Consider the following 8,152-nt stretch of genomic DNA (forward strand, 5'->3'; position numbering starts at 1 on the left):
AGAGTCTAACAAAGCACAGTGTACCTTGGAAGCCGGGACTGTGATAGGCTGATATTTGAACCGTCTTCTCCCCTCTGCTATGGGCTAAGCCAGTTTGTTTACCAAGTCCAGGGTGACTTGAATTCACTAATAAAGAGTTTGTAACATTTGTTTCATTTGCATTTTGCAACGTTGTAAAGGTTGTGGTGGTTTTGCTTCATTCATGAATAAATATTGAGCCAAATGTCAGTCTTGCTGAGAGCAGTTTGGGTTTGTTTCCTTCAAAACTCGTTTCCCATATAAAATGAAATGACACAACTATCTATCACAAGATTACACGCAACGACAGACCTTTTCTGTGGCATCAGTCTTACTCACGGCTGCCTTGGTGTAAGTTAGAGGAAATATCAGTCCAGCACATCCTGGCACTCTCCACACAGACCTACGCATTGTCTGCAAGAGTTGTTTTTATGATTTTGGATGATTGCCAACTTGGATCAAAATGTCAGGAAAGCCACATGCTTTTGTTGTATTATTTTAGTTTTTGCTTTCAAGCTTCTCTCTTCTGCCACACCTTATTGGGGGCTCAATCATTTGCTTCTGCAGTGTGAAACTACAGGCTGCATTTTCAATTAAGCAGAAAGCATTTCTTTTCGTTACCTGTAACCATTGCACCATTTCCCCAACATGATTTGATACATAGTATTTAATTACCTACATAAATGAAGTAAATAAATAAATCCAGCAGATACATACAAAGTTATGAAAAAAAAGTTGCAAAAGATGTCACAGTCGAGTGCATTTCACGTTAGTGCGTCTCTCCTGAATTTTTTTAAATCAGCTCAATGGCTCATTATTTTGGCTTCTGGGCTGTATGTAATTTTGTTGTAGAAACTGTTTCTTCTACCGGCAAGGTAATTGTCTAATATGCCAGTGTGTCTTGTGATAAATAATAAGGATTTTTTTTTTTTTTTTTTTTTTTTTTTGCGCCAAGCAAACAGTCATCATTAAATGTAGGGCACACATCAAATTGTGTATGAGCTTGCCAGAGGAGCACTAAAAGTGCTTAATCGTGATTCAGAATGACGCATCAGGATGACACCGTGCCTTAGACCAGTGTTTCCCAACCAGTGGCACACTGGTGTGCCGTGAAAGATCTTCAGCTGTGCCGTGGGAAATCGTCCAACATTAAATACCGAGCGCATTATCAACAGCATCGCCAAATAGTGTTGGCTGGTGGGTGAACGATTCGTTCAAAAAGAACGAATTCTTTCAGTGAGGGAACGAGTCAGTGACGCGACTTCCCGTTCACGACCGGGTGAGAGTGTTGCCAACGAATCAGTGTGTAAGTGTTGTATTATAGAAAGAAATGTGTTAATTACCCGAGCCAATTATTATCGTGTATAATAATTTTGGGGTAGTTGTATTGTTTGATGTGTATGGGTTATTTCCACTGGATGTTATTAAAAAAAAAAAAAAAAAGCCGTATCATTGTGTGTGTGGGTGGGGGGATTCGTTGAACGATTCGTTCGAACGACTCTTTTGAGTGAACTGATTCTAAAGATTCGTTCACCTAAAAGAACTGGAATGCACATCACTACTACAGGCCGGGTATCCATCCAAACATGTTCGGTGTTCAAAGTTTTAACGGATAGTCCGAAGCAACCCTTTCCATAGTAGGACAGGCGACCAACTGGTGGCGACAGTGTGCCGAGCGCCGTTGGACGATCAGGAGAAGAAGATTTGAATTGACGGCTGTGACGTCAGGGCTTTAGGTAAATTGAAGACAGGTGTGCTCACTCAAGGGGAGTTATCATATGCAAGTACCACCGAGCGCGTGGCGGCGGACGGTTTCTCAGGTAAGCGAGCATGCTAGCAAATGTTTGTCGTCTCCTGCCGTTTTTCACGACGGACGCCGTGTTTGTTGCACGATTTTTGCGCTCAAGAGGAGTTCTCAAATGCAAGGGCCACCGAGCGCGTGTTATTTTCTCAGGTAAGGGAGCAAATGTTTGTCGTTTCTTGCCGTCTCTCACGACGGACGCCATGTTTTCACGCGGCGACTGTAGGCGTCGAAGTTAACTGGAGACCGCAAGGAGAGTTTTCTAATAGGCCCCAAAATGTGTGGTTTGTTGCCTTTTCTCACAAGCCTTTTTTTTGTTTGTTTGTTGCAGGATTGTCGTACTCTCGTGACTCGGCAACGTCACGTCCACCGCGACGGTGGGCCTGGAGGTAAATTGTAGACCGCAGGCAATTTAGCCCGTGAGCAAATGTTTGCAGTTTCTTATGATGCCATTTATTATTTCTTGCAGGATTTTCGCTGCCTAGGGAGTGCTTGAGGTTTGGGCACGGCACGGCACGCCACAATCGACTTTGCGTCGCGTCGTTGCGCGTTTTGGTGGCATTTTAAATGTCTTCCGTGGGTTTTTTTTTTTTTTTTTTTTTTTTTTTTTTAATACTGGCCAGCATTTTTTCATTCGTTTGTTTGTAAAAGGTTCGTAAATGACGCCGCCGATAAGCGCGTGTTTGTCTGACTATAGGAAATGTTAGTTTGACTCTAGTAAACTAAACCATTTTTATATTATTTTATATTATGCGTGTGCCATTTCCGTGTTATGCAAACTGATAAATGTACCGAATTTGTTACGTCGCGTCCAAATCAGAGCAAATCCATTCAAAGATGGCGCCCGCCCGCTCTCGTTCCGTTACGCAACAAACATTTGCGCGGGTTATTTTCTCCCGTTTTGGACGCCGCCAACCTGGATCATCTGTCCAATGTGAGGTGAGTTGATGAATGATGAAATTAAAATATGAATTATAATCCTGAATTATTATAATTTACTACAATATGATGATGTATTTTTTCAACTGCAAAACTCTTAGTATGTATAAAATTAAAATATCTATTTTTGTTGCAATAACTTCTGTTTGTCTTTTGTAGCACGAGAAAAGGCTGCCCAGCCAGCATCCTTCCATACAAAGCAAGCCGGAGGCTCTTGAGGAGCTATTTCAGTGATGCTGAGGACACTGAGGAAGAGTAGTCCTAAACCAGGTGAAAACCTGTTTTTGTCAAGTTTCAGCTTCCCAACACACAATGGTTGTCGAGTTTTAGCTTCCCTGCACACAATTAATGACTGTCTGTGTGTTATTGTAGGTTGCAAGAGGAGCTGAATGGGAAAAGTATAATTCCATATGAAAAGGCACAATGGCCAATCCAAAGGAGCAATGGCCAATCCAAAGGAGCAATGGCCAATCCAAAGGAGCAATGGCCAATCCAAAGGAGCAATGGCCAATCCAAAGGAGCAATGGCCTATCCAAAGGAGCAATGGCCAATCCAAAGGAGCAATGGCCTATCCAAGGGAGCAATGGCCAATCCAAAGGAGCAATGGCCAATCCAAAGGAGCAATGGCCAATCCAAAGGAGCAATGGCCAATGCAAAGGAGCAATGGCCAATCCAAACGAGCCATGGCCTATATCAAGTCAAGAATCAAGCACGCTGCAACATGTGCGGATCATGTGCCCAGGAGGGGGCAGTGTGGTTGCCTTTGGTTATGGGTGCACGACGGAAAGGTTGCAGGTGTGGACAGTGTTTGGGGGTCTGACAGTTGGTCTTGCTTAAGAGGTTGTGGCTTATCTGGATCCAGCGGTGTCTTGTGCTTGGTTGCCATTGACGGCTCACTTGGGGGAGGACGTGGTGACTTGGATGGAGACAAAACTGAGCTTTGATGTCCAAGCTTGCCATATGACTTGCACCATTTTGTCTTTTTTTTCTAACCTGCCACTGTCGTGCTTGCTGCGTTCTTTGTTCTCCCCCATCGGTGTAGGGCAGCATTGGAGCGAGCCGATCCTGAATGTCCAATTTTGCAATTTGACTTCTACCATTTTGTCTTTTTCTAACCTGCAGCTGTTGCACTTCATCTAACCCTAACCTACCACCACTGTGGTACTTGCGTTCTTTGTTCTCCCCTAGGCGTAGGACAGCATTGGAGCGAGACATTTTGTCTTTTTCTAACCTACCACTGTCGTGATTGATCTAAGCTGTGTGTCCTTTGTTCTCTAGGTGTAGGGGGCGGTGTTTGGGCGAGCTGGTCCACGAGGAAAACGTAATGATGCGAGCAGCGCCCAACTCATTGCATGTTCTGCCATTTGCAGGCCGGACGCAAAAGGGAGGGGGGCGCACAGCCCGATCCGACCCGGCGACGGTCACCAATAGTAGCTAGCCGCTGTGATCAAGTAAGCAAGTGACCGACAACTTGGGGTGCTCTTTGAGTTTCTGAGATTTGTTTGTTTCTGCAGATGGCGACCGGGATGTGACACGATCTGACCAGAGGTGTACGGACCGCTGTGGCATCGCTCTGAAGTCACCGAGTTTTGAGGGAGACCCGCTTCCCTGGAGACGTCGACCTGCGCAGCTTCAACGTGTGAAATGGATTTTTTTTTTTTTTTTTTTTAAATTACACCAGCGGTGTCCCAATGTCTGCTTGAGGGCTGCATACTGAAACAAATTCAGAATTCTTTGACGCAAATTCATTAAATCAATCACGAAATGTTGCCATTGATATTTAGTGCTACAAAGCAGTGTTGTGTTCATTCGTGTGGTGTGTTGATCAAGTTGCCCCGAGGCTGCCATTTGGACACCAATGGTGACGTGTGTAGGGCTGCATGTGTATTGGAAAACTGCCATATGGTGGTCTAGGTTATTGACATGCACTTTAAGACCGCAAAGATTTTTTTTTCATGTCTCAAATGAAACATGTTTTCTTGCCTATTTGTAATGAGTTAAGACGATTAGTCATTGTAAGTTAAAGTTAACTAATCTAACTGATCTCATTGCGATCAAATTGTTAACCTCCATCCAAGAATTTTGCACAACTTGCCTCAATGCAGTGGTCTGCCCCAATACTGCCATATCATTGATTTTCCAAAATGTTGTGCAGCCCTCATTGAGTGCCAAACGCGCAGCGACGGCAAGCGCATGCAACCGCGCAAGCGACGGCAAGCGCAAACGACTGCAAGCGCAAGCGACCGCGCAGCGACGGCAAGCGCAAGCGCCCGCGCAAGCGCCCGCGCAAGCGCCCGCGCAAGCGACGGCAAGCGCAAGCGCCCGCGCAAGCGGCCGCGCAGCGACGGTAAGCGCAAGCGACGGCAAGCGCAAGCAACGGCAAGCGCAAGCGACGGCGCAGCGAGACTTTTGTGCTTGTCTTGCAAGGTGGAAGAGCTGATGTATGAAACGAAGAGCCGGTGGACGGAGGCCACCAGACCCGCGATTGGTGAGCGGGGTGCAAAGGAAGGAATCACCCAAAGAAAGCAGTCGCCAAGTGTTGAAGAGGAGCCTGATGCATGACTGGCCAAGGCTGGCCAGAGGCGGTGACATGGCAATCCAATCTGCAAGGGTAGTGTACACACTTGTTGGTTTTAATTAGATTTCCTTATTTGTCTGCCGTTCAGGGTTGCCGGGGCGGCGGATGGGACAAGCGCCAGCCTGCACCGAGAGGGACTGGGCTGCACCCACAAGACCAGGGAGGTGGCAGGTAATGAGTACGTTGACACAAGTGAACCGCATGCAGCTGAGTACCGTTTGTCTTTTTGCACTCGTGCGAGGCGGAAGACGAGTCCAACACCGGCCGGAGTAGACCCGGACCATGGCCCGTGACGAGCGGCCCACACGAGACTGATGGGTGCAGATGCAGCCAGCGTTTTGGGGGAGTATGACTTTGTTTTTTCTTTTGTTTTCCCTACCCCTGTCTGTTTGAATAGGGTAACCAGTAGCACGCACGGGCATTTGTGTTACTGTGACCCTCAAGATACGAATTGGCAAAGTAGACACCCCCTGCCTCTCTCCGTCCCTGCCTACCTCCCTCCCTCTCTCTCTCGCTCTCTTTCTCCAATGCGCCCGGCAGTACCTGCATGGCCTGGTGCACTCAGGGTGGAACGTGGCTATACCTTGCCCTTTGTGGAATACCAGGGTATAATGTCTGCCTGCCTGGGTCCCAGTGTCGTCGACGGTGTCGAGGACGAGGAGATTCTCCGTGACGTTCTCCGTGACGTCACGTTTTCCTCTTTTTTTCCTCTCGGGGCCAAGCCAGCTCTACTCAGGGGAAACTGGCCGGTTGCGCTTAAGTGCGCACCAAAGCCTCTTCTTATCTCCCCTCGCTCTCTCTCTCCCTCCCTCCCTCCCTCCCTTTTTTGTAAGGGGTTAAACATTTCATAACCCGGATCGCTCCAATGCGGGAGGGCCGTATGAGACATGCGCCAGCCCGTGCGTGCCGCTAGTTACCTGACTCAAACTTACCTTAGTCAAGGTTGGGGGGGAGGCGGGTGCTAGTGGAATTTTTCCCCTTGCCAAAACCACCACAATATGTCTGCCTTTCAGGATTGCTGGGGCAGTGGATCGGACGAGTGCCTGCACAGAGAGGGACTGGACAGGACCGCGAGACCAGAGGGTAATGGTATGTAAACTTTATTTGTAGAGCACCTTTCATACAAGAAATGCAACTCAAAGCACTTTACAACAAAGAGAGAAATTATAAGCATTGAATTCTTCATATAGGAACAGACATAAAAAGAAAACAAATATTAATGTATGCATACGCAATTAATAAAAGGAGCTTAAAATAGGAGCAAGCTTTAATAGACAGCTAATGAGTACGTCCACAGAAGTAAACCGCATGCAACCGAGTGCTGTTTTTCTTTTTGCGGTGGCACGAGGCGGAGGATGAGTCCAAACGTCGAATACCGGCCGGGAGGATAACCCAACCGTCGGCCGACCTTGACGCCCGTGACGAGCGGCCTACGCAGGACGAATGAGTGCAGATGCGGCGAGGGGCAAAGCGCCCAGCCAGCGTTTAAGGAGAGTATGACTGTTTTTCCTTTTGTGCTTTCTTTCCCTCCCTCCACTTTTTCACTGGGTGTGCACACTGGTTGTCTGCATGATGCCTTTCTTTCTCAGCGCAGCGTCATTTTGCAATATTGTTTTTACTGTTTTTTTAATCATGAAATGAACTGTTTGTACTGTAATTTTGTGTGTGTACGTGTACCACTGAACTGCAATTAAACTGTGAACTGAATTCAAGTGGTCCATTTTAAGCATTGGCAGTCTATCGTAAATACAAACAGAAATCATTTGAGACATTCTCAATGACAAGACAATTGTAAAGTTAGGCTGAAACAAAATTGACTTGATGAATATGCAGTGTCAGGCTTTTTTTTTTTTTTAATTACACAAAGAAAAGCGGGATTTATTCTAAATGGTTGACAAAAGCCAAGTAGCCAGACACCCATACATGCAAACGACAAGCGTACAAACGGTCTCTGTTGCGATCAATAAGTCATCTTTGGCAACCCTGCTTTAAAATGGCCACCGAACTCAGAATCTTGCAGAATGTTGGTACCTTTTTCTGAACGAGTAAAAGCTGTTGTTTTAATCCAGTCAGAGCCATTTTTTTGGTTTGTTTTGAATCGTCATGCATCATGTGGGCATTCTTGTGAATAAAATCAACAGTGGTGTTTTCTTCCTGTTGGCGGTCTTGTAAATAAAGTCAACTTTGGTGTCAGTCATCATTCGCGATGTGCCTCAATCGATGGTGCAGCTCTTGAATGTGAAACTTGTTGCATGTTTTGTTACAGGGCTTGATGTCTTCATTGGCTGTCTACAAAGAAGGCTGGTTCTGTACGGTCCAGGTTGCTGCGCAAGTCAATTGAATTTATAAACATAGCGTGTAACTTCCAGGACCTTAGCTTTCGATTCAAAGCAGAGTTTCGTAATTACACGGCCATCCTCTACATGTACTGGGTGGTATCACCCAGTTCAAAGTAAAGGCCAGAGTGGTCTTGTTTGACCTTCTGCCCTCTGGGAAGAGATACGGGAGCCTGGGCTCCCGCACCACCAGACTCGCCAACAGCTTCATTCTCTAGGCTGTAAGGACCCTGAACTCGCTACCCCCTTCTGCGTAGAGTGCTGCACTTTTGCGCTATTTTCTGGATTGTCTGCTGTACGCTCACTTGCTCCTCTTATGTATTTGTTGTGTTATTTATTCATTATTCAGCACGCTGTTTACTTGATTGTCTATTGTGTGCCATGTCTTGTCACCGTGGGATAGCGGGGAACGAAATTTCGGTTTCTTTGTGTGTCTTTGGCATGTGAGGAAATTGACAATAAAGCTGACTTGGACTTTGA

General features: G+C 46.3%; 2 long non-coding RNA genes across 3 annotated transcripts; both read left to right on the forward strand.

The window, feature by feature from the left end:
* Positions 1-986: 986 nt before the first annotated feature.
* Positions 987-4,535, forward strand: LOC137840764 (uncharacterized). The gene is made up of 6 exons (XR_011087776.1): positions 987-1,838; positions 2,151-2,208; positions 2,289-2,758; positions 2,918-3,028; positions 3,131-4,209; positions 4,273-4,535. It is a non-coding gene; the product is annotated as an uncharacterized lncRNA (long non-coding RNA).
* Positions 4,536-5,079: 544 nt separating this feature from the next.
* LOC137840763 (uncharacterized) lies at positions 5,080-8,152 on the forward strand. Of its 2 annotated transcripts, XR_011087775.1 has the most exons (4): positions 5,080-5,343; positions 5,425-5,507; positions 5,578-6,419; positions 6,685-8,152. It is a non-coding gene; the product is annotated as an uncharacterized lncRNA (long non-coding RNA). The 2 variants fall into 2 exon arrangements; XR_011087774.1 differs by having other exon boundaries at positions 5,082-5,507.

This window comes from Syngnathus scovelli, chromosome 11 (assembly GCF_024217435.2).
Source record: "Syngnathus scovelli strain Florida chromosome 11, RoL_Ssco_1.2, whole genome shotgun sequence".
Lineage (NCBI taxonomy): Eukaryota > Metazoa > Chordata > Actinopteri > Syngnathiformes > Syngnathidae > Syngnathus > Syngnathus scovelli.